Source organism: Halichoeres trimaculatus, unplaced genomic scaffold (assembly GCF_033239565.1).
Source record: "Halichoeres trimaculatus isolate MK-OKI-2021-1 unplaced genomic scaffold, fHalTri1.1 fHalTri1_scaffold_12, whole genome shotgun sequence".
Taxonomy (NCBI): Eukaryota; Metazoa; Chordata; class Actinopteri; order Labriformes; family Labridae; genus Halichoeres; species Halichoeres trimaculatus.
The window spans coordinates 34,416,016-34,442,076 of record NW_027437190.1 but is presented as its reverse complement, the minus strand read 5'-3'; the positions used below and the strand labels follow the sequence as shown (position 1 = coordinate 34,442,076).

General features: G+C 40.0%; 1 protein-coding gene across 8 annotated transcripts in view; it reads left to right on the top strand.

Moving 5' to 3' along the window:
• The first annotated feature begins 2,141 nt into the window (after positions 1–2,141).
• Positions 2,142–26,061, top strand: part of mef2d (myocyte enhancer factor 2d) — a 173,352-nt gene continuing 149,432 nt past the window's right edge. For 3 of the 8 annotated variants that reach the window (XM_074684328.1, XM_074684327.1, XM_074684323.1), the window contains exons 1-2: positions 2,143–2,367; positions 16,369–16,519. The gene's annotated coding sequence lies outside the window, so the exon portion shown is untranslated. Of the gene's footprint in view, positions 2,368–16,368; positions 16,520–26,061 lie in introns of all 8 variants that reach the window. The other 5 variants (XM_074684326.1, XM_074684325.1, XM_074684330.1 and 2 more) reach the window with 3 other exon arrangements.

The following is a 26,061-nucleotide window of genomic DNA, read 5'->3' as shown; positions in this document are numbered from 1 at the left end:
AAAACAAAACAAAAAGTGATAAATAAGTAAATAAATAAAACACAAAAAAACAAAAAAAATAAATAAGTACAAAATAAATAAAAACACAAAAAACAAAAAAATAAATAAGTACAAAATAAAAAAAAAACACAAAAACATAAAAAAACAAAGCAAAAATACAAAACAAAAACAATATTAATTAATGAATAAATAAGTACATAAAATTAACAAAAACACACAAAATAATAAATAAATAAACAAAAAAACAAAAAATAAAAAAGTACAAAATTAACACAAATGCAAAAAAACAAAAAAAAAAAACAAAAACAAAACAAAACAAAACAAAACAAAACAAAACAAAACAGAATTTCGAAACTTTCAGCCTCATGTCTCACAGGTGGGATCAGAGAACTGCTTATATGTATATTTTATACCTTAACTTTTCTTTATTCCATTTTACAGAGTGTGTAGCTTGTGATTCTGTATTTAAGTCGTTGCTCAGTTGCTGTTCATGTTATTTACTTGCTCCTTGTTGATTGTTGCACTAATAGACAAAGTCAAATTCCTTGTATGTGCAGATGTTCTGGGTAATAAAACTTGATTCTGATTCTGATTCTGGTTTTTGGGAAAATCAGTGACTTAAACAGACTTTCTGAAGTGCAGAGGAAAAAGAAAAAAAGATGCTCGATTTTTTGGTTACCAAGAGGACACTTTGGCGTTAAGTTTTAGCTCCCAAAGAGACACTTTATCACATTTTCTGGCTCCCAAGAGACCACATTAGTGTGCTTTTTTGCTTTTCATATTTTCTGTCCTGGTTTTTCTTTTTAACTGCCTTTTATTGCTGTCTTTCTTTTTCTTAATGAGTTTATGTTTTCAGCCTTTATTTCAGTTCTCATGGTCTCATTTTGTGTTGCATGATTCTTGTATTGTCTGGGTTCCTATGACTTGTTTTTGTGTCCTGTTTTTGATTTGTTTCCCTGTGTTTTGTTGTGTCCTGTCTGTTTTCAAAGCACTTTGTAAACTGTTATTTTTAAAGGTGCTGTATAATTAAGTTATTATTATTTTTATAAGGCCCATTTGATTTCTGGTAAATGCTCTTTTCATGATCTAAGAGTTGGAAATTCATGATTTGATGATCAGATTCATGGTTTGTTATAACTATGTTAAACTGCAGAGTTTGTTTGTTTATCTGATGCAATCAAACATTTAAAAAAAAGCAGCCAAAGCAAACACAGTATATCAGTCAGTCACTTTTATTAAATTAAATATTGATCTACTGACTTCTGCCATTTAAGGCCCACCCAAGACTGAAATCCTGGCTCCACCCCTGGTTTTTGAGTTCATTTTTTAGATAAGCTGCAAAAATGTTGCCTTCAAAAACTGAGTGAGATTTCTTTGCTCTTGAGCTCCTTTGTGTTGGACATACAGTGAGTTTAACTTTCATCACTTTTGTCAAACAAACTGTCTGAGTTGAACTCCTTCCACAGCTTTTACATCAGAGCCCAAATAAAAACCACCTCATGTCCGGTCCATATTTCTTTAAATGTCCCTGCCAAAGCCATTTACTTCACGCTGACGCACCGTGACGTAGGCGCACGCACATTCACAACAAACTGAAAACAGTGATGAGGAGAAAAAAAAAGTAGAATCAGACTCATCCACGCGCTCTGCGTTCAGTGAAAACTCGTGGGAAAGTCAATCTGTGTACATGTGTTACTAACGTGCCTCACGCGCCGCACTGACTGTAACTGTCACTGTACGTCACTCTTACGCTCACTGTAAACACGGTGTTCCTCCGCCGGGGATGGGAGGAAGTAGTGCGCCTGGAAATCACACAGTAACACTCGTTGGGGAAAACTTGAGGACAAAGTAATAAAATTTACAGTACATGATTTAAAAACCTCCTCCTTGCAGTTGTAATAATGCGTGAATTGATTATTGAATTTGTTTGGTTTTACGCGCATTTTACGCACGGACAGAAGTGACCAAAGCTCGCAAAGTGCAGTCGCTGCTTCAAAACACGAGCAGGCGGAGGGATATCAACTCTTAACACATGATGTCGCCATCAGCCCTTCCTACTCCACCGCACACCTTCCACCAACTCCGCGCAGCCGCTCTGATTGGCGGAGGCGGCGCGCACGGCTGGCTCTGATTGGCCGCCTTCCTGTCAATCATAAAGCAATGCCTCAGGATAGATTAGGCACCATTTGCTATAACTAAATAGTTACCTTGTACATCAAGTAGGGAGAATTTTTTAATTGGTAGCCCACCGCGCGGCGCAGAGTCACACGCCGGCTTCGCTGGAACCGCCTGCGCGCTCTGAACGCAGCAAAGTGTGAGACGTTTGGATCTCCGCTCTCCTCAAACAGATGTGGACACTCTGCTCGGGTAAGTCGCCGCATTTTTTTTGCCACATTTGTGCCTCAGCTTGTGTTTGTGTACTTCTGACACGCCGTGGCGCCGCGCTCGGGCTGTGCTTCCTGTGCTTCCTCTCCGCGGAGTTGTGGGAACCGGCGCGGTGCTCGTGTTTGTGGGAACTCCTAAAGGAGGAGGCTCTGCGCGGCTGCTCCCAGCCCGGGAAGCCTCATCCTCTCCCCTCGGTGTGTGTTATGTGTTGTGTGTCAAGGACACGCGGTGCTTCTTGTAGTTTTTCCTCCTTGTTGAAGTTAACACCACTGCGCTTTCTTTCCACTCTTCCACGCGTGTCTCCCTCCTGTAAATAACATCCCGCAGCCCGTGGCTTTGGAGCGTCGTGCGCAACAGTGATAACACTCCATTAGGGAGCTGTCAGCAACGATTTACGACAAGTGTCAACCTGCTTTTTGACGCGATTCCTCTTCATTTCTGCAGATGGATTTGATGTGTGAGAGGAGCACGCCTGCTTTATTGGCAACTTTTAGCGCGCCATCAATTTGGGTTATTAAATGACAGCTGTGAGGAGTGGGCAGAGGAGGAGAGCGGTGCTTCTGCTTCAGGGAAACTGTATCGACTGCTGAAATTGTGTTTCTTTTATTAAAAAAACACACACTGGATGTTTTCCCTCATATTCTTTAAGCGATTGTGTCTGCAGAATGATTTTATGTCTCTTTCATGAGCCCATTTCCGACGATTGTGCTCTCATTGCTGCGCGTAATTGCTTCTCTCCCGGGAGAGAGTGCCATCAAACTTCTAATTTCCTCCTCAAACCCGGAAACCATTTCACTCGTGGAAGCAGCCCAGTAATGATGGCATCAATAAACCCGAATCAGGCTCACGTCAAGTTATGTGTGAGATTATTCCGGAGTGATGAATGCCCTGTTCTGTCATCTGGCAGTGTTTCTGCAGGATTTCAGAGGGCAGGAAGACAATGGGAGTGTGTCTCAGGAGAGGAGTCTCTGGTGTCAGGAGGCAGGTTATCTATTACATCATTATGTGCTGCAGCACAGGGATCCTCTGCCGCACAGACTGATGAGTTTTTCCAGCCTGCAGGTGAAGTCCAAGCTGCCAGGAAGGTGTCACAGGATCCAGAGGGAGAGGAGGGCTGCTGTCAGCGTCAGTGTTTGCTCTGATGAGAGCAGAGCGATGGAGGAGTAAACAGGACGGTGCAGAGCCATAAAATAAACCGTTAAACTGAAATGAGTCCTGCAGGTCTGCTCCTGGATCTCTGGCTCCAAGCTCAGAGGGAATATTCAGAGAAGGGTTTTGAAGTCAGAGTCAGGGACAAACCAAAGGGCTGAAGGGGAATCAGAGCGGCCGGCTCCAGTCAGAAGAGCGTCCAGAGAAAAGTTGCCAACACCGAGGCTTTCACTTCCCTCACGTCTCAGCTCGTCTTCGGTTTGAAGCTCCTGGAGCTGGTTTGAGATCCTGAACTGAGCGTGATGAAGACTCATCATGGAGTCAGGCTCATGTCTCACAAACAAACACTGTGACACATCCTTCCTCTTCCTCTCTGATGAAGCCGACTCTCCTGTGGCTTCAGCTCAGGATTCGCTGCTAATGCTGCATCTCGTATACAACTTTGACAGAAGTACAGGGTGTTTTCTGAACGTTTATTGCTTTATGTGCTGCAGATCTCAGGAAAAAGGTGTAAAATCTTGGGGTTATATTGACTATAAATGTAGGAAACCATCGTTGACGTCATTTAAAGTTGACTTCTCTTTTTTTAGATCAGGGGTCTGCAAGCTTTACTTTCGTAAGAGCCATTTTACCTCAGCTCACCTTGATCTAAAATCATTCAGGAGCCGCAAAATCTACTTTATCTTCACAAGAAAGACAGAAAAGTGTTGAAATCCAGTGAATAATCATGTCTTAGTTTTTTATATTTGATAAATTTGCAATTATTAAAAACAGGAAAAATTTTTAATATCTTAAATGTCATAAATTTGTAGAATCTGTGTAACTTCAAGAATTTTGACAATTTTTAAAAAATGTTAAAATTTCTAAATTTGCAAATTAAAAAAAAAAAAAAATTCTAGAAAATTCTAGAAAATTTCAAACTTTCAAAATTAGCAAAAACTTCATAAATTTGCAAAATAAAATTAAAAATTTTAATTTAAAAAATGCTATTTAAAAAAAATAGGATTAATTAAAAAAAACTTTCTTTTTCAAAATATTAATTTTAAATAAATTGCAAAAAAATTGCAGAAATCTAAAAAATTAAAATTTAGAAAAATTTCAAAAAATTCAAAAACTCTTAAAAAAATTTTGAATCTTTTTTTTAACATTTCGAAAAAATGTCAAAAAATTAGCATTAAAAAAATTTGGGAAAAGTTTATTACTAAATTTGATACTGGCATAAAATTGCAAATTGAACTTAATCGGGTAATGACACTTGGAATAAGGAGTCTACATGCTTCAAACACAATCAGAATATTGTTTTTATTCTGGTTAATACAGGAATGTGGTGTGCAGATAAACTAAGTCAGTGCTAGGGATGTTTACCTTTCATATTTAAACGATACGCTACTGATGCCTGGTACCTGGCAATCGGTACTGGTCCTCAACGGTACCAATTTTTGTTACTTTTTTGTGTTAATGTGATAAAAAATATAAATTTGTTTAATAATAAAGTGTAATTTTTTTCAATTTAACACATTTATTCTTCAATATTAACCTTGCAATGCTGTGTTCATGTCGAGCTTGGAAAATCACCTACTCTTCCTCTCCCTCACAGTCACAGGGATGCGTTTAGGTTGGAAACATGGTACCTTATGAATTTATGTGAATCAGTACCCGGTACTCTTGACAGAATTCAGTCGGTACCTATAAAAGTACCTAATTCAGTACCCATCCCTAATCTGACTGTCAGAGAGGAAAGAAAACTCTCGAGCAGAGAAACGCTAACAACAAACAATGACCTTTAGTCGCTGTCGGTCTCGGTTTCTCTTCATGTCTTCCTGATCTTTTTGGTCCAAAACCTGATGATTTACACTCATGAGATGCACTTTGAGATTCTCCATCAGAAAATACTCTCAATACCAATTCTTTCTGCAAAGCAACTGGTCTTTCTGCTCTCCAAAATCTGCCGTAGACAAACATGGCCGTTTGTTTTGTCTGCCTCTGTGAACAGGACCCACAGTGATGTAAATATAAAAAGCTATTTTATGACTTAATAAAAGGAAAACTTAAGCTTTATTGGGATTTTTTAAACATATATAAACATTTTATCTAATTTCCACCATTTCTGTTCGGCCACATGCTGATAACTTCTACGCACTGCTCCTTTAACTAGCATTGCTGTTTTGTTAACATGAGGAGAGTTTGTTGGGAGGAGATGAAGTGTTTGAGGGTAAAGTTGATGAGCTGAGGAAGTGAAAATGTGAGAGATTTCTCGCAGGCAGCTTGTTTTTTCTTCGCAGAGATGATGGTGAAAAACTCTGAACCTTTAGGAGTTTGGTTGTTTCATCCACTCCTGCTGTTTCCATGTTTCGGTAACGGGTAAGCTAACCCGAGCAGAGGTCGCACGGCTTGAGGATGGCTCAGCCGGCAGCGACTGAGCAGAAACGATGAAACAAACCGTTCGTTAAGTGATTGTCAAACTTTTTACCAACAGTTTTTATGAACACGAATCTGAGACAGTTTTTCTTCCAGATCCTCTCCGCTCTGTCTCCAGTGAGAGTCAAAAAGTTTAACTCCTCTTGGTGAAATTTCTTCCCAGATTTTTCACATTTGCTTCCCACAGAGCCTCGCTCATGCACAACAGGAGAGGAGACTTTGATGGTGGTTTTTTCAGACTCAGAGCCTGGTCCTGATGAGATGAGAGCGAGAACATGTTGCTCCATCAGCTGGTTGTGAAACCTCTCGTGTGTCTTTTGGCAGAAGTGTTGATGATGCACTTCACTTTAAAGATCTGATTCCTGGCCCTTAAGTCTCCTCGGGGCTCATCTTTCAGCCTGTCCTCACACAGCCACACAATCCACAAATTGAAGGAAATATTGTCGCTGGACTTGTTGGCTGAAAAGGCTTTAAGCTGCTGATAAGTTATGGGCTCAGCTCCAGTAATGGGCTTTTGTGTCCCTGAGAAGCGTGACTGCAGGCGAAGCTGTTCATCGACAGAGGAAAGCTCCGCGCCGGGACAAAAACCCAAGGAGACAGTTTTTCTCAGGAAAATAATCCCAGAATTAATTCTCCTGAACACCCTGAGTCAGAGCTGGTGTGGGAGCAGGACGGCGTGCTCCGTCGTGTGCTCTGCTGGCATCAGACAAAACACAGAGAGGGGAAAATCTCCTCCTCTGCCGCGGTTCGTCTCTTTTTTTAAGGAAGTACGACCATCCTCTCCGGCCGCAGCTTCCTGAGCTGAGTTCACACTTCAGTCCTTCTAACATCAACTCTGATTTATCAGTTTCTTCATTTTCCTGCTGAATCAAACCAAACGCTGAGGTGTTTATATAAATATTTTTGGCTCAATTCTCCTCCGACAAACTTTCACCAATTTCCACTGTTTGAATCTTAAAATGTTCAACACGTTCAGGTGAAGCGCGTGTGTACGTTTCACGTTTCTAACCCTTGTACTTTTTGAAATATCTAGCATTTTCCAACATTTTTGGCCCATTGGAATGAATGGAAATGATCCACCACAATGGAAACTGTACAGCTGATGATGTCAGAAGGGGTTCTGAGGTTATAAAAAGGAGTGGTTAGTGTAAGGGTGCGATTGAAGTTAGATGGTTGGGGCTCATCATTTCAACATTCAGAATTTGCTGCTGGGAATCCTCCAGTTAGTAGACTCATTCTTTCATACGTTACTCATTTATTTGTTTTGGCTCGCTACTTCAACAAATTTTCACTAATTTCATCTTTTCAAATCATAAAATGTTCAACATGTTCAGGTGAAGTGAGTGTGTACGTTTCAGGTTTCTAACCCTTGTACTTTTTGAAATATCTAACATTTCCCAACATTTTTGGCCCATTAGAATGAATGGAAATGATCCACCACCATGGAAACCTTACAGCTGATGATGTCAGAAGGGGTTCTGAGGTTATAAAAGGAGTGGTTAGTGTTAGGGTGCAGTTGAAGTTAGATGGTTGGGGCTCAGCATTTCAACATTCAGCATTTGCTGCTGGGAATCCTCCAGTTAGTAGACTCATTCTTTCATACGTTATTCATTTATTTGTTTTGGCTTGCTACTTCAACAAATTTTCACTAATTTTCACTTTTCGAATCTTAAAATGTTCAACATGTCCAGGTGAAGTGCGTGCTTATGTTTCAGGTTTCTAACCCTTGTACTTTTTGAAATATTCAGCATTTTCCAACATTTTTGGCCCATTAGAATGAATGGAAATGATCCACCACCATGGAAACCGTACAGCTGATGATGTCAGAAGGGGTTCTGAGGTTATAAAAAGGAGTGTTAAGGGTTAGGGTGCAGTTGGAGTTGGATGGCTGGGGGTCAGCATTTTAACATTCAGCATTTGCTGCTAGGAATCCTCCAGTAAGTAGACCAATTCTTTAATGCCTTTTTTTTTTGGCTCGCTACTTCAACAAATTTATACTAATTTCCACTGTTTGAATCTTAAAACGAAAAACATGTTCAAGTGAAATGCATGTGTACGTTTCACGTTTCTAACACTTGTACTTTTTGAAATATATAGCATTTTTTTGGCCCATTAGAATGAATGGAAATGATCCACCACTATGGAAACAGTACAGCTGATGATGTCAGAAGAGGTTTCAAGGTGACATAAAGGAGTGGTGCTGTTAGGGTTAGATGGTTGGGGCCTAGCATTTCAACATTTAGCATTTGCTGTAAAGAAATGCCCCCCTTCCAAAAACAAAATTAAAAAAATGTGAAAAATTCTGTATGTTTTTTTGGCTCGCTACTCCTCCAACAAATTTCACCAATTTTTGGAGTTCAAATTTTATTAAGTTCATCATATTCAGGAGAAATTCATGGCTTTGTTTTATAATTGAAACCAGTGTACTCTCTGAGAAACTCAGCATCTTTCAAGATTATTTTGCCCATTGAAATGAATGGAAATGATCCGCCACCATGAAGAAGAAAAGGGTTCTGAGGTTAAAAAAAGGAGTGGTTATATTAGGGTTAGATGGTTAGGGATCAGCATTTCAGCATCAAGCATTTGGAATTCCCCAGTTATTTGACTTACTCTTCCATGCGTTTTTGTTTGTTCATTTTGGCTCGCTACTTTAACAAATTTTCACCAGTTTCCACTATTTGAATTTTTAAATTATTAACATGTTCAGATAAAGTGCGTATGCATGTTTTACGTTTCTGACCCTTGCACTTTTTAGGATTCTCAGTAGTTTCAACAAATTTTGACCCATTAGAATGAATGGAAATGATGCACCACTATGGAAAAAGTACAGCTGATAATGTCATAAGAGGTTCAGAGGTTACATAAAGGAGTGGTGTTGTTAGGGTTAGATGGTTAGGGATCAGCATTTCAGCATTCAGCATTAGCTGTGAGGAATTGCCCCCCGAAAAAAGAAAAAAAAACACTTTTCTGTACTTTGTTTTGGCTCGCTACTCCTCCACCAAATTTCCACCAATTTTTGCAGTTCAACTTTTATAATCTTCAAGGTATTCTGTAGAAACACATGGGTAGATTTTATACTTCTAAACCTTGTACTCTTTAAAGAATTGAGCATTTTCCAACATTTTTTGGCCCATTACATTGAATGGAAATGATCTGTCACCATAGAAACCATACAGGTGGTGATGTCATAAGGGGTTAGGGTTCCGAACAGAGGTTCCGCAGAGAGAATGCAGTCATATTATGTCACTGGTAGACCTTGATGCAACAGAACAAATCATGTAAGACAGAAAGAAAAAATCCAACATGGTGGACTTCCTGTCCAAAGGTGACACTACACGGGATAAAACTCTCAATTTTTAAGCCCATGGCGTCCAACACATCAGCTGTTGAGCCGGGCTCTAACTGACAAAATGAGACCTGAAATGATCAAATTCTGTTGCATAGAACTGCTTCATCACAAAAATGACAGCGTTTCGAAAAATGCATCACACGTTCTTTTATTTCTCCTCTTTTTATTTCTAAAATCGAACAGTTAACGCAACAAACAGCGCCTGCAGTAGAGATGTTATAAAATCTTTGGAGAGTAGTAAAAGCTCCAAACCGAGTGTCTGAGTTACAGCAGAGAGCGGCGGCGTTTTAATCCCCTGACAGATCCTCAGAGCTCTCCATTAGTCCACATCCTCCAGACTCTGACAGGGGAAGCGGGAACTTTGGCGTGCGCTGTAATTGTAACCGGGGTCTAATTTTCACTAATCAATACGTTTGTTGGCCGAGCTGAGAAGAGATGGATTTAAATCACCGCTGAGGCTGAGGCTGCGTTCGCTGGCGAGGGCAGAAAGTGATGTCAGTGACCGTGCAGGTTGAGAGTTGGTTGTTTTGGAGCACGGTGGCGGTCAGGAGCGGGGCTGAAACATCCCTCATTGTTTCCTCTGTTTACCTTTTTTAGCCTCGGCAGCCATGAGTGTTCAGCGTGCTCCAGCAGCTGACCCACGCCACAGACGTAAAAACAAACCGCGTCTGAAAAGCATGCCCCCTTCGGCACGGCGAGTCGTGCTCCTTTTTTAAACAGAGCGTTTCAGCAGAAAGGAGCAATTACTACCTGCTCCGCTCGCGTTGCTTTCATGGCCTCCTTTGTGCGCTGATTCCAGGGCAGATTTTGTCCGCTGCTGTTCCCACGCTGAGCGAGGAGAACAGGAAGAACTCAGCGGCGCAGCAGGCCTCTGCCTTCTGCTATTATGGCTATGATTCAATCATGGCAGGGCAGCGCTTTACCCCGGCGCTCGGCGAGGGAAAGGAGCGTCAGCGCTCCCTCTCTGCTAATGGAACTTAGAGCCAAAGGTGTTTCTGCTCAGAGAGACGACCATCAGCCACTTAACGTGGGAAGTAGCGGCAGCACGCCTCACCTCGCAATCCACTCTCCCCCTGCTGCGATTTCAAAATGGCCTCCCTCCTGTGCCTGCAGCCAGAAAAGCCCCACGCAGGGTGGAGGAACCAGACCGGCCCAGATTTGTCTCTCCTGGTGCTTCTCATCACACCCACTGTTTGTTGTCTTTGGCCAGAACACAAGTGAAGAAGTTCAGCTTTGGATTGGTTTTCACTTTCACTCGCAGCGAATCCAAGCAGTCAACAAATGTCACATGACTCACAATTTACTGTAGCAAAGATTTACTGGAAGGACAACAGAGAGAGCTGGTGCTAAACGCCGCTTCAGCCAGAACGGAGACGGAGCATGTTCTCCTCCAGTTCTCCACCAAGAACAACAACAAACACCAAGGCACTTTATTAATTCATCTCCTGATTGAGATGATGATGTTTACGACGCTCAGTTTTACTGATGTTTGCCTGAAACAGAAAGATAATCTTTCAGTGTCAGTTTGGACTTGAGGTTACAAACTCTGGGCTGTTAATGCACTGAAAAACAGAGCTGAGAGAATAAACTGTCATTTCTTTTAAAATGTCACAATTATGTAAAATCTTGATTTCATAAAATGCTCTTTCTGATCTTGTTTACCTCCACCAAGGAGGTTATGTTTTTGGGAGTTTGTCTGTCTGCGAACAACATAACTCAAAAACTAACTAACAGATCTTGATGAAATTTTCAGGAACTGTTCAAAATGGGATCAGGAAGAAGTGATTACATTTTGAAGCTGATCTGGATCACCGTCTGGATCTAGGTCTTTTTTAAAGGATCCTTTATCATTGTGAGATAGAGCTGTTTTCACCATATGTGTATATAACTCCACTATAAATGGTCGAATTGCTTTGCAAAACAAAACAAGACAAGGTCACCATAATTTCTGACAGATGCAAAAGTACAAATCAGATCCTGGCAATATTCTGGATACTAAGATCTGGAATATGAAATATGTACTTTATGTACTGTACTTGTACAAACCTGCAACTAACACCAAATTGTAGCAGACAGTCTCCTAAAGGGAGTATAACATTAAAGTCGGACTAAAGTGTTGGTGACAATCTGTGCTCACTGAGTGCTTTTCTAGATTTTAGATGTATTCAGATAAAAGCTGCTCTCATCATCCACTGTGGTTTGGAACCCATGGCATAGAGCACGGGTTCTGAACTGGTCTGGCTTCAGAACCCACCATCATTCTTTACTGACAAACTGTGGCTCAAAATCCACATCTGATGTCGGCGTTATCGTATTGCTTTACAGTGTGTCTTCCCCAAGGAGCAACATCCGGTCAGTAAAAATGAAGCCTGTGCTAAAAGTTGCTGTTCATCAAGAATCCACTTGAGGCTGGCTTCAGAAAGACCAGAAGTCACGCACACACCCAGCCATAAAAACAGACTTTTACAGCATTAAAAACATATTTACAGCCTGGTTCAAAAAATGTCTTGGGTCTGAAACACTGATTTCACAATCGGCGCACACTGGCGTGGATTGGCTTCATTTCATGGTTTCAGGAACAGACCGGTGATGTCACAGAGGCTACACCATGTTTAATACAGTCTGTGGTCTTCCCACAGTTAAAACCATTGACTGTAGAAAACATGGACGTAGTCTACGGAAATGAAGTGAAATGAAACCAATCAACGGACACAGCTACATTCGTTTTGACGCTGGCTGTTAGTTGTTCTTCAAGCAGCTACAGGGTGCCCGGCGGTCATGTGACCGGAGTCATGGCTCTGATTGGAAAACCAAACGATCCTAACTTCTGACCACAGAGTTAGAAAAAAATTCACTCACCGTACAGTGTGTGCTGATAGTGAAATCAGCTCTCACTGAACCAGACTGTAAATCTGTTTTTAACGCTGGAAAAGTCAGTATTTATGGCTGGGTGTGTACGTGACTCCCTGTCTTTCTGCAGCCAGACTCAAGCAGATTTTTGACGAACAGCAGCTTTTAACACTTCCACATGGGCTTCATTTTTACTAACCGGATGTTGCCCCTTGGTTAAAACCCATTGATGCTCAGCGTTAAAAACGGATCCGGATCTGGAAAGAGCTTCTGTCCGTGCTCTGCGTTTATTTTGTCTGTATTTCTGCATGTTTCCATGAAGCTTACAGATACAGACCAAACGGTGCAGTACCACTGGAAACCTGTGGGGGCAGTGTTGCTGTTACTACCTGATATGTAGCTTTAGGAAGACACGGAGAAGACATAACAATGGAGGAACTTTTTGAGAAACTTCTAGGAATGGGTACCTAATCAGCAGGGCTAGGACAATATGCTATTCTCACAACTTGATTCTATTACGATTTTTGGGCGGGATATAAATTGCGAGTCTTCGATATTTACGATTTTTGCAATTTTCAGTTTCCCTTTTTAAACACCAGACCATATGAAAAAGTTAAATGATGATGATGCCTACAGACTTTATCAGGAGCCATATTTTACCATTAAATGCACATCAAATGAGTCAAAGACAAACATTTCGCCCCCTGCTGGAGAAAAGTGGTAACTTTTTTTCCATCCAGTTTTTAAACAAAGGCTTAAATGAAGAATTTTACTTTGAAAAATTTAGATTCTTTGACAGAAAATCCTGATTGTGACATTGGCAAACAAGAAATCCCAATGTATAGATATTTTTAATTATTTCTCCGAACCCTACTAATTAGGCACTTTTATAGTTCCCGACTTGGTCTGTAGTACCAGGAACCGATTTACATAAAATCAAAGGTTGAAGAATTGAAAATCTTTGAGATTTTATTGTTGGAATGAAAAATTATTACAACAGAAACACAAAAAGTACCAAAAATTGGTACTGTTGAGTACTGATACCAATTTCCAGGTTCCAGGTATCGGCACCGTAACATTTCAAAAGTGAAACTTCTGCCTCTATTTTTGTCTGTTGTGCAAGAGGAACATTAGCAAAACCTCTGTTATAGTCGCCATGTTTGTTTTCGAGTTTGTTGTCACTTTGTTTACACTTTTGACTCTGGGCTGCTCCCCCTGGTGGATGTATTGTGTAACTGCAGTGCCAACTGAAAGGACGCATGGAAGTCTGAGAGCAGTGATGGTGACGTGGTTTGACCAACGTTTCTGAAACAGAGCAGATGTTTATCATTATTTGGTATTTTTTCACCAAACTCTTCACAAACTTTTGACCCACAAAATAAACCAACAAGAAAACCAAAAACAGTTTTCTGCAGGTTAAATCTCGCTGATCATTGGAGACACGCTCAGTATCAGTCGACCAGGCGGTGAGCGCGGCCTCGCCACCTGCTCTGCTCGGCTGTACTTCAGCAGCTTTTATCTCCGCAGCAGCTGCAAACACTCGAAGAAGAAAAGCGAATCAGAGCATCCATCCTGTCCAGCCTGTGGTTAAAGCTCTCTGCCTGTTTCTGCGAGCCGGGCTTTCAGAGGAGAAGAAGAAGAAGAAGCTGCTCTATTACACGTCGATATCCTCCCCGCTCCGCCGTGAAACAACATCCCAGACGTGTCCCTGGGTTTGGCGTGGCTTCCTGCTGCTGGATCACGTTTCTCTGGGAGAAGACAGAAAGTCGTTTCGTCCGATCGTGTTTTTAAACAGTGAAGTCTTCACTTCTTGGAAACACACAGATTGGATAAACTTACAGGTGTTTGCATCATTCTCCAAGGTTTTTAGACCTGAAATTTTCACAGAGTGAATCCTCAGAAAGTTCAGCTCTCAGTTCATGCTTGATAACCATCTTGTGGTTACGCTGTGTTGATCTCAGCAGACTGAAAAGCACCGACAGAAAGTGGCCCAGCTTTTGGGTAAACTTTTGTCTAATGGTGAAATTCAACAACTATTCAAAGTGTAGTCGTAGTTAAACTTGTTATTGGGTTGGGAACAAAGTGTAACAACACAACCTTTCTCAAGTCGGCATTAAAAAAACACTCAAAGGGTAAACTTGCAGCAAGGAGTGTTTCAGTAATCAAAAATAACATTTCTTAACAAATATTACCAAAGAATCTAATAACAGGTGTAATGGTAATCCAAAGTAATTGCGAGCCAAAAAAAAGGCCCAAACACAGTCTTCTCCAACTCAAAAATGATATAAAAATCCTTTTTATAAGTTGTTTTAAATATGTTTTTTACAGTTTTTTTGTCCTCGTTGCCCTCAACAGAAAATGTAGCAAATCCACCAGGAAACGAAAGTCGATGTCGTCACTTCTTAGCTCACACCTGAGAACCAGCACGTCATCCTCACCTCCTTCTCCTCACCTTGTGGGAAACATCCGGCCTAGCACCAGTTAGCACTGACATGCTACAGGCTGCTAACAGCTGATTTCACATGTAAACAATGCAGCCATGGTTACATGTAGGATCTCCAGACAAATACAGGAGAAAAAGTAATAAAAATATCACTGAAGACACAAAAAGTTTGGTGTCTATGACCAACAAATGAACCATACAAAGTGATGATCCACTCCAAATACAAAGATGACGAAAAAGAGATGAAAAAAATTACAAGAAACGGACAAAGAAGAGAGAGCTGCTGCCACAGACAGCCATAACCAACAGGGCGGCGCCTAGCAACCAAATCTGAGGCAGCTCATGGCGCACGTCCTGGGAGAAAATCCAAAGCATGTCGTTAACTCCCCTCCGATTTATTTATTTTTACTTTTTATTGCTTCTTTGTCTGGACTGTTTGTTACTTTTCTTTTACTATTTAGGCACGCCTGTTCCTTTGACTCTTCTCCAGGCGATTCTCCTCTCTGCCTCCTCCATGACGCCATGTCCTCCTTTTATCATTTCGTCTTTTAGTTTTCTTTTTTGCTCTTTTTTTTTTAAACCCGTTTTTTTTATTCTGTCACATTTTTACTCACTGTGGACTCATTTTTCACTGCAATATGAAGTCCTACATTTCTATGTGGTCAGTAGAACCAGGGCTAAAGCCAGATAAAACCCAACAACGTCTCAGCAACAAAATAGAACCAGAATGCAAGAAACTATTCAAAAAAGACAGGTGGAAATTGAAATTTTCTGAATATTTTCTCTAAAACCATGAAAACTGTGAATAACTATGTACAAACACTTTATTTAAGAGTGAAGTATTCATATTTTTACAAGCTCTGCTCACATAAACTGTTGCTGATTGGTGCAGAGCAGCCCTAAGCTGAAACATGACACCAGGAAGATGGAAGGAAATTTTCACAGAATTCTTTAGATTTAAATACAGGATATATATCGAGCATTCAGGGCTTGTTTGAAGCAGTAAAGAGTGTAGAATTATTTGTTTTTTTGCAAAATTGAGCTAAAAGTAGCAGTTGATTTTCTGCAGATTTTCAAAGAGGACATGTGAATAAATGTGATGATGATGGCAGTCTCACAAAAATCATCGTTCTTTCCCGCCAGTTTTCGGAATGTTGCCGATGTCCCGTGTGACACATTCAGGAACCGTTGGAAACTTAAGAATCTGACGATAACACCACTTTATACAGCTTGTGAATAGGACAAACAGTTTGGAAATGCCAGGTATTTGAAAATAAGTGCGTTTCTGAACCCGCCGGCGGGTTTGGGATTCTTAACGTAAACCAAAACCAACAATATGACGGCAGGTCCCAAATATCCTTTCTTTCTGTTTTTACATGAAGTTATTTTTATTTCTTTTGTTAATATTAAATATTTATAAAGATACTGGCCCGAGTGATGTATCGGTTTTAAAATATTAAAAATTTTAGATTTTTTGTTCCCTTGCAACTGCCCACCTTTGGCCCTCAGGAGCTTCCGTAGCTTCCCCCTCCCCCTGTCTTTAAAGTTTCAAGTTTGTTTTTCAGTCTCAGTGTCAGAGTTGATTTCTTATCTATTTGCAAACAATTATGCTACATTTTTTTTAACAGAAGTTTTTTTTATTAAAGACAAAAACTTTTCTTTCCTGAAGAGACCCAATGATCTGAAAACAGCTCAAAAACTTTCCTCCTCTGTGCGTTTGTTTCCTCCTCTTTGAAAACCCTCACTGACACGCCGCCCCTGCTTTGACCCTCAGACTGGGACAGACACACGGATCAGGGTCCAGAGGAGTCCAGGCTGCGGGGCAACAAACCGCCTTACTTACTCTGGACTAATCCCCGTCCTCCAGCGAGCTCCTAATTGAGCCATCATCAGCTGCTGATTCCACGGGTTAAACATCAATTAAGGTAATGAGCACGTCGAGAGGAGGCGGGGGGAGGGGGAGGAGGGGGAGTCAGGCTGGGGGGGGTGATGATGCAGACCCACCCTGAGGAGGATGATGGAGTGTGTGCTGATGATGATGATGATGGAGCAGAGGAAGGCTCCTTCACACAGCCTGACTGCTCAGCTCTGTTGGTTTAGCTGGTTGTGTGTGTGTGTGTGTGTTTGTGTGTGTTTGTGTGTGTTTGTGTGTTTGTGTTTGTGTGTGTGTGTGTGTGTGTTTGTGTGTGTGTGTGTGTGTTTGTGTTGGACTCAGCTGCTGCTGAGGAAACTCAGGATGCTCCGTCTCTGCTTTTCTATCACGTCTCTTTTTCTACGGGGGACCAAAAATGCCATAGTAAAAAAAAAAATATATGTAGATGAGTGAATAAGTAAATGCAGAAACAGATAAATGATTAATAAGATAAATACTTAGCAAAAATAAATAAATGCACTAATAAATAAATCAAGGAGCAAATGAATAATTAAATGTTTTTTTTTTTTTTTATGAAACTTGCATATTTATTTATGGTTTTCTTCATTTATTTACATATATATTATGGATTTCCTGCATTATTTATTCCTTTATTTATTTAGAGTAATGAAGGATTTACTAAAGCAGGTGGATGTTTAGGTTCACATAGAGATAGATTTTTCACAATTTTTGGGGTGGGTGATTCAATTTCCATTGAGATTCGTCAATATTACCAATTCTTGGGATTTTTTGTTTGCTTTTTAACACCAGACCATGTGGAAAAAGTTGGATTAGACGAAGTCTACAGACTCTATCAGGATCCATGTTTCTCCCCCAAAATACCTCACTGAGTCAGTTTTTAAGATTTATTCAGGGGATCTGACATCTCAACTTTTTTCCAATCCAGCTTTAAAAAAAACACAGCAAAGCACTTAAAAAAATAATTAAATTGAATTAAATTAAATTAAATTAAATTAAATTAAATTAAATTAAATTATAAGAACAAAAATAATAATTAATAGATTTTTTTAAACAACAAAAAACTCATAGTTTAAAATCCTTTACCAAAAATTCCTGATACAGTTAAACATCAATTTTTTTTCTCACCCCCCTTCTTCAAAAATTGGCCCATCAGCTTTTCATGTTATCTGAGATGGAGAAGCACTGCAAATAACTGAAACCTTATCAAGTTTTTTTGTCTTATTTTAATTAAAAATGTCTTTTTAGATTAAATATGAGCCATATTTACCTGACTTGTCAAGAAAACTATTTTATCTCAATTTTTTTAAAGACAAAATTGACCCTTTTTTTCCCATTGTCAGATTTTTTTTGGGACCACCCACTTTAATTACATTTATATTATTTTTTCTTGAATAAATAAATAAATAAATAAATAATTAAATAAATTGAAAAATAAAAACCTTAAAGAAAGACCTGTTGGGATAAAAAATAAAAAATAAAAAATATGTTAAATAATAATATGTAAATAATAATTATAATAACAATAATAAATTATTTCCACAGGTATTTGTAAATTAACAAATGAATAAATGTGAAAAATTCAACTATAAAAAATAAAATCACAAAATTTTTTATGAGTAAGTATGTACATTTTAAAAAGCATGCAAAAGAAAAAAAATAGATAAATTAAATATAAAAATATTTTTATTAAAACATTAAAAAAAAGTTTTTAAAGATTGTTTATTTATTTTATTATGTTATAAACTTTATTATATAATCTATTTATTTATTTTTTATTCATTTTAAAAAAAATTGTATTGTGTTTATTTTGTGCATTTATTTATTCAATTTTAACTCTGTCATTTTTGGTCCTCCATAGTTCAGAGGCAGATAAACAAAAAGGGAAGCGTCAAACAGACGGCGTGAAGCGTGGGCGGCCTGCTCAGGTGTCTCCTGTGTGGGAAACACTGTTTTTACATACAGATCTCAGGAAGAGGTGTTGTTGTGTTTCCTCTCCTCTACACGCTGATGTAGTTCATGTTTCTGCTCTGACTAAAGAAGAAGACGAGCAGCGAGCAGCGAGCTCAGTGTGCAGTGAGTACAGACAGAACACCAATTACAGCCTGAACAACCTGAACTTCATCAAAAGAGACGACAGAAACCCGCCCACACGCTCTGACTGACAGGTGATGTGAGGCAGAGCAGAGAGGCAGCAGAAAGTGAAAGAAAAGTGCCGCTCCGCAGCGAGCGTTTCATTATGTGCGACTGTCTCTGAAGCTGCACAAACAAACCGTCAGGACGGCGAGGATGAGACGGCGTCTGTCCCTCTGAGGCTTTTTAAGAAGGTTTGTTTAAGTAACAGTCACTCTGGGTTGCAGCGGCAGACAGCCTCTGGTAGCTTTCCGCAGCCGCTGCTCGATAAAATCTTCCTAATTATTTGAAGCGATCATTAGAGCTGCTCCTGTGGGGCGCCATGCTGCAACACGCTGTAACTCATCTGCAGCGCCGCGCCGCCTCCCCGCGCTGGATCCAGTTGTTGTATCAGTTTCTTACGGGTCAGTGAAATGTCAATATGAATCCATTTGGATACTTTCGCCATGTTAAACTCGTCATTCAATATTCAACAAACACAGATGATTCAACCCTGTGATGCATGAGTATTTAATAAGCAGAGCACTTTGGGTGACTCACGGACGGAGTCACGTTCGTGTCAGCGCCGGTTTTTTATCGCTGGTTCCAAACAGCCGCCGTATTTCTCTCCTCCATGACGCCTCGGAGTTACGGCTCTGAGGAGAAACGTCAGGAGCAGATGTTTTATGTCCTGTGATTTAGAGGCTTGACCAGCAGGAGTCTGAGTGGATGTGGTCCCAGAGTAAATCACCAGTTTCATCTCATGTGCAGAATAAGAAATCATTTCTTTAGGAGTCAAAACAACATCCAAAAACCCTCAATTTATAACTTACAATATGTGTGGATGTTGGCGCCCCCTGTGGCCAAAGCTGAACGTCTTGCTCGTTTGTTGATTTTTGTCCTGTTTTTATGTTATACTTAATTTTTCACTCAGTCTAAATGTTTTTTGGTGAAAATGTATCACTGAGCGGCCGGCGGCTCCTACTGACGTGTTTTTCTGAGTGATTTCTGTAAAGTTTCAAACCTCCTTATTACATCATCACAGACTGATGACATCACAGCTCACCTGTCCCTCAGGTGTCTCTGATCCCTGAAGATCAGTTTTCTGCAGCGTTACCTGCTGCGTAAACATCACCAAACTCTGTTCCTGACCAGGGAACATGTTCTCCATTAGGGGGCGCTGTGGGGGAAACATGTCAGGATGGTTTTAGGACAGGATCAGGATCTGGATTTGATCAGGACTGGTTTTCAGTTTCAAAATATTTAGACCTAAAAACAACAGAAGGAAAGAAGAGACGGAGAGAGGCAGGAAAAAAGAAGGAAACAAAGAACAGTAATAGGAAGGACCAAGGAAAGGAAGAAGGGTAAAGGAATGAAGGGAGGAAAAGAATACGGTAAAAGGACAAGTGGGTAAGGAAAAGAACAAAGGGGAAAGGAAGGAAGATAGGGAGGAAATAAAAAAGGAAATAGAAAGGAAGTAAAGGAAGGAAGGAAGAAAAAAGGTAGGAAGAAAGGGAATGGAAAAGGAAAAGGAAGCACAGAAGGATAGGAAAGAAGGAAAAACTAAAAGAAAAGAAAGAAAAAGGAAGAAAGGAAAGTAGGAAAGGAAGGAAGAAAAGAAGGTAAAAGAAAAGGGAGGAACAAAAAAAGGAAGCACAGAGGAAAGAAAAGAAGAAAGGGAAAACTAAATAAAAAGACAGGAAGGAAGGAAGAAAGAAAAAGGAATGAAGGAAGAAAGGGAAAAAGAAAAGGAAGAAAAAAGAAGAAAGGACAAAAGGAAGGAAGGAAGAAAAGAAGGAAAAAGAAAAGGAAGCACAGAAGGAAAGGAAAGAAGGAAAAACTAAAAGAAAAGAAAGAAAGAAAAAAGAAGAAAGGAAAGTAGGAAAGGAAAGAAGAAAAGAAAGAAGGGAGGAAGGAAAGGAAGAAAGAAAAGAAGGTAAAAGAAAAGGAAGGAACAAAAAAATGGAAGCACAGAGGGAAAGGAAAGAAGAAAGGGAAAACTAAATAAAAAGACAGGAAGGAAGGAAGAAAAAGGAATGAAGGAAAAAAAGGATGAAAGTAAGGAAGATAGTGAAAGGAAAGGAAAAGGGAAAATTAAAAGGAAAGAAAGGAAGAAAGGAGGGAATGAATAAAGGAAAGAAAAGGAGAAGGGAAAATTAAAAAAAAGGAAGGAAAGAAAAAGAAAGGAAAGGAGGATAAAAGGGGTAAACAGAAAGAAAAGGAAGTAAGGAAGGAAGGAAAGAGGAAAAGGGAAAGAAAGGAAAGGAAGGTAAATGGAAGGACTGAGGAGTGATGGAAAGGAAACTCAAGGATGGGAAGGAAGGAAAAAGGAAGGAATTAGTGAAGGGCCAAAAAAGAAAGGAAATAAATCAAGGAAAGAAAGGAATGAAGGAAGGAAAGAAGGAGTCTTTCCTGCTTTTTGTCCTCACTCGTTTCCTCTGATGTGTTTTTTAACTCTCAGCCTGAAGTCGTTGAGTTCCTTCAGGATGGACGGAGTTTGTGTCGACCTGACTTTGAGTTTGAGACACTGAAATTTTTCTCAGAGAGGATCTGAGTGGTGGACTCTCTGGTCCCGTCTGTGGGTCATGAAGCAGGTCTGTCTGTGTCTGTGTCTGTGTGTGTGTGTGTGTGTGTGTGTCTGTGTCTGTGTGTGTTGATGTGAATCAGTGAAACATGAAGTCAAACACTTGCTCGCTGTGTTGCTATGATGTCCTGACGTGTTGTGGAGCAGCTGCTCGTCTCAGCTTTCAGCACAAGCGGCCCAAGCCCTGAGTGAAAGTTTGATCCTGAATTCGCAGAGTTTGCTGCGACGGTCGCTCTGTCCTGAATCCCAATCGACCGGCCGCGGCTCACCGCAGACTTTTTCCATCCATCTCTGATAAACAGAGCAGCAGAGGACTCCTCGGCTCGGCCTCCATGATGGATTCTGGGGAAGTGGGGCAGCGGGGCGACTTCAAAGACACACTCTTGTTATCTGAAAGGTCACAGGACTGTGTGTGAGAGTTTGGCCAAAGTGCCCTTGAGCCAGATCCCCAGCTTCTTGTGCTGTGCTCTAAATTCAGAGATGATCTAACCGTGGCTTTATTTCCGTTGTGTTTGTAGAACAACATTAGTCACACGGCTCACCAGGTCTGAGCCATCCACCAAGATCTGTTACGTAAATGTGAACGGAAATCAAAGAAGAAGCAGCTCTGTGTGGTAAATCCTCAGTCAGTTGTTGATTTTTCGCTAAAAATACCTCGCTCAGGGCACTAAATTTATCCGGCCAGCCTCGGAAGAAATTGCTGGAAATAACACGCTTCGGAGCCAAAATGGAAATCTGTGCTGACCTCGTTCTGGCTGCGAGGTAGAAACAGAAGGACGAATGAAAACACAGAAAGCACGTAACATTTATTTTGATCAGGGATTATAGAATCTGTAGGACTCTCATTTCAGCTCATCTGAGTCTCTGTCACCGTCATCTCTGCAGCATCAGCTCCACCAGGATTAACTCGTGTTTCCCTCCTTTTAAAGCTCCGACCCCAGAGGTCGTCTGACGTGAAAAGCCGCGCGGACGTCGTGTTTTGGTGGGCAGTGTGATCAGAGTCCAGCAGTCCTTGGTCGAGACGCCACCTCGCAGCATCTATGTAGGTTAAATGCAACTTAAACCCAACACAATTTGCAGGATTAACCTCAGATAACTGGAGCGGCGCTGTCAGGGCTGCAGCGCCGCGCAGAAACCAGGACGGGTCTGACCTTGACTGGGCCGCGGTGTCAAAATCCACTTAAACTCTATTTGAATCCATTTAGTTCAGCTTCTGGCAACCTTCAGCAATACGGGCTTTTATTTAAAATTCCATTAGCTTCCTCAATAGTCTTGGAGCTTTTAAAGCGAGGGTGAAAAGAGGAGACGTGATAAACCAAATGAGCAGCGCTGAAAGGAAAAGCAGAAAAAACAGAGCAAGCTGCTTTTTGTGGAAGTTTCTCCTGATGCAGACTCAGTTTAACGTCCTTTTTATCCCAGTTATCGTCTACAAAGGCTCCAAATAACAAACACATTACTCCTCTGACTGTCCTAAGTTTATAAAACACACAACCAGCTACAAAGGTCAGAGGTCAAGGTCATCGTAGATTAGCCACCTTGAATGTCAGAGGTACTTAAAGGTTTAAGGCTCAAAGACAATAAGGCAGAGTGATGGCTTTACCCCCAGGATTTAGTGTTTAGATTAAGGGTCTTCAACAGGTTGTCATTAATCTTACAACAAAACTTTAAATTCTTTTTAGATTTTCGCTTTTTTTTTTTTTTCCTTTTTTAATTTAGAATTAAAAATTTTTTTTTTTCCAAATAAAAAAAAACAAGATTTTTTAAAGATTTTGAAAATTTTTCACATTTTGAATTTTTTGAGTTTCTGCAGTTTTTTGAAAATTATTAAAACCAATCTTGTTTTTTCCATTTTTTTGTATTTCTAATTCATTTAAACTTTTGCTAATTTTTGAAATTGCAATTTTTTGTTTTGCAAATTTATAAGATTTTGGCAAATCCTTGAACTTTCAATTTTTTTGAATTTTTGAAAATTGTTGGACATGTTTGAACTTAAATTTTATTTGAAAAATTTAGCAAATTTCTGAAAAATTTAGCAACTCATTTAAAATTTATTGAGTTTTGCAATTTTTTGGAAATTATTCAAATTCCTTTTTTTCATTTTTTAAAAATATTTCTAATTTATTGAAAGTTTTGCTCATTTTTGAAATCATAATTTTTTGGTTTGCAAATTTATGAAATTTTTGCAAACTCTTGAACTTTCTCTTTTTTAATTTTTGCAAATTGTTGGACATTTCTGAATTTTATTTTTTTTAATTTAGCAAATTTCTGAAAAATTTGGCAACTTATTAAAATGTCATAAGTTTCGCAATTTTATGAAATTTATTTTAACACAATTTTCAATTAAAAAAAATATTCGCAGATTTATTCAAAATAAAATAATAAAAAAAATATTTATGTTACGCTGCAGTGCTAGTATGTTTTCACCCTCCTTTCCTCTGTTCGTGGGGAACATTCGGCCTAGCACCTTAGCACCAATATGCTACGTGCTGCTAACATGATCCCGTTTTGGGTGAATTTACTTATTCGAGCAAAATGAATGCACAAAAACACTGAAAGCACCAAAGTTTTGAGTCAACAAAGAGCGTCAAAAACTAATATGTCTCAGCCGTTACAGCCTGTCACCAATCCTGAAGCTTTTACTACCTGTTTGTAGCCTGAACTCCAGAGCGTGTGTGAAAACAAAGACGAAAGCTTGAAAATACAAAGACAACCCTTTGGTTAGCTTATTAAATCAGGTCTGAGCCAACACCGCCAAAAAGAAAAACAGAAAGAAAACCAGCAGAGCGAGCCAGTTGGAAATCAGACGTCTCAATTCAGACTGAACCTGGAGGAAAGCAGCGAAGCCAAAATGAAAACGTGTTGGAGCATTTTGGAGACATCTCTGATCAGAAACCCATGAAAGTTTCAACATTTCTGTCAGCGCTTTAAGAGCACGACCTCTGATAAACACGCTGTGATCCAAATGAAGCCAAATTTCTGCACCAATTGTTAACAGAGCGCGAAGGCCACGATGTGAGCACCCTTCACTCTTTACACTCACGCTGCCTCCTTCTGTAACGAGAGCGAGCTGGAAATGTTGGCAGCTGCTCTGACAAACTCATCTCTGGCAGAAGCAACTTACAGTATGAGAGTATTCAAGTTTTGAGTCAGCACAGGACCTTTGATTTGTGAAACATCTCTGGATCTGGAGGCAGAATGAGCCGTGTTTTCTGAATACTGAATGATGCATCGCAGCGAGAGGAGCGCTCTCCTGAAACAGATGTACGGCGTTTCAAAGAAGAAAAGACGACTCTTCTGTGTCTCCTCTCCTCTTCTCCTCCTCGCAGCTTCCTTCGGTCTTGTAGGTGTGCGGCGCTCCTTGATCCTCATCCCAGCCCTCTTCTGTTTTTCCGCTCACTTCTTCTTTTATAATCTTTTTTTATTTTGTGATGCATCGCTCACAGAACTCCCTGGCAACAATAGCAGAACGACCTGCAGTGAACCCTCCGTGTTGGGATACAGTCATCGGGCGCAGAAACCTTAATCCACCTTGAATATGATGCAGTGGATTGGAGTCCGGTGCTGATTCTGGTTTTCAATAATCCTCTGCTGCTTTCACTGGATCTCTGACAACATCCCTGACCTTTGAGTCCAGCTGCGTTATAAAATATCCTGTTTGAGTTATGAAATGTTTAACACACACTGAGCTGAAACGATCACATGATCGCTGCAACAATACTGATGCTTAAACCATGACAGGACTCAGGTTTAGGTCCTTTTAGGCAAATTTATGGTGGCTGAGAGGTGCCAAACAAGATCAAAAAGTTTGAAACACTTTAACCAACTTTAAACATGTTTATATTTTACAAAAAGCATTAAAATTAAATAAAAACAATACAAAAATGTAATTAGCAAACCCTTTATTTCTAATTCATTGAAAATTTTGCTTTAGCCTTTAGCTCGTGCGTTAGCCAGTAGCTCTTGTTTTAGCCTGTAGCTCATGTTTTAACCTTTAGCTCGTGTTTTAGCCTCTACCTTATGATTAAGCATCTTTCCAGTGTTTAAGCTTTTAGCTCTTGGGTTAACCTGTAGTTCTTGTTTTAGCCTTTAGCCTGTTTTTTAGCCTCCGTTTTGGCCTTATGCTAGTGTTGTAGCCCTTAGCTCATGTTCAAACCTTTAGCTCCTGCTCTAGCCTTTAGCTAGTATTTTAGCCTTGGGTCCTTGTTTTAGCCTTTAGCTTATGTCTTAGCCTGTGGCCTGTGTTTAAACTTACGCTTGTGTATTAGCCTTTAGCTCTTGTGTTAGCCTGTAGCTCTTGTTTTAGCAGCTAGCTCATGTTTTAGACTCTGCCTTATGTTTTAACCTCTAGCTCTTGGGTTAACCTGTAGCTCTTGTTTTAGCCTTTAGCCTGTTTTGTAGCCTTTCACTTATGTTTAGGCCTTTAGCCTCCGTTTTGGCCTTATGCTAGTGTTGTAGCCCTTAGCTCATGTTAAAGCCTTTAGCTTCTGTTTTCAGCCTTTCACTTCTTTTCTAGCCTAGCTTGTATTTTAGCCTTTAGCCCTGGTGTAAGCCTGTAGCTCTTGTTTCAGCCTTTAGCCTGTAATTTGCTTGTAGCTTATGTTTTAGTCTTTAGCTCATGTTTAAACCTTTAGCATGTGTTTTAGCCTTTCACTCCTGTTTTAGCCTTTAGCTTGTGTTTTATCCTTTAGCCCTTGTGTTAGCCTGTAGCTCTTGTTTAAGCCTTTAGCCTGTGATAAGCCTAGCTTATGTTTTAATCTTTAGCTCATGTTTTAACCTTTAGCTCGTGTTTTAGCCTCTAGCTCATGTTTTAGACTCTACCTTATGTTTAAGCATATATCCAGTATTTTTACCTTAAGCCTGAATTTTAGCCTTTAGCTCTT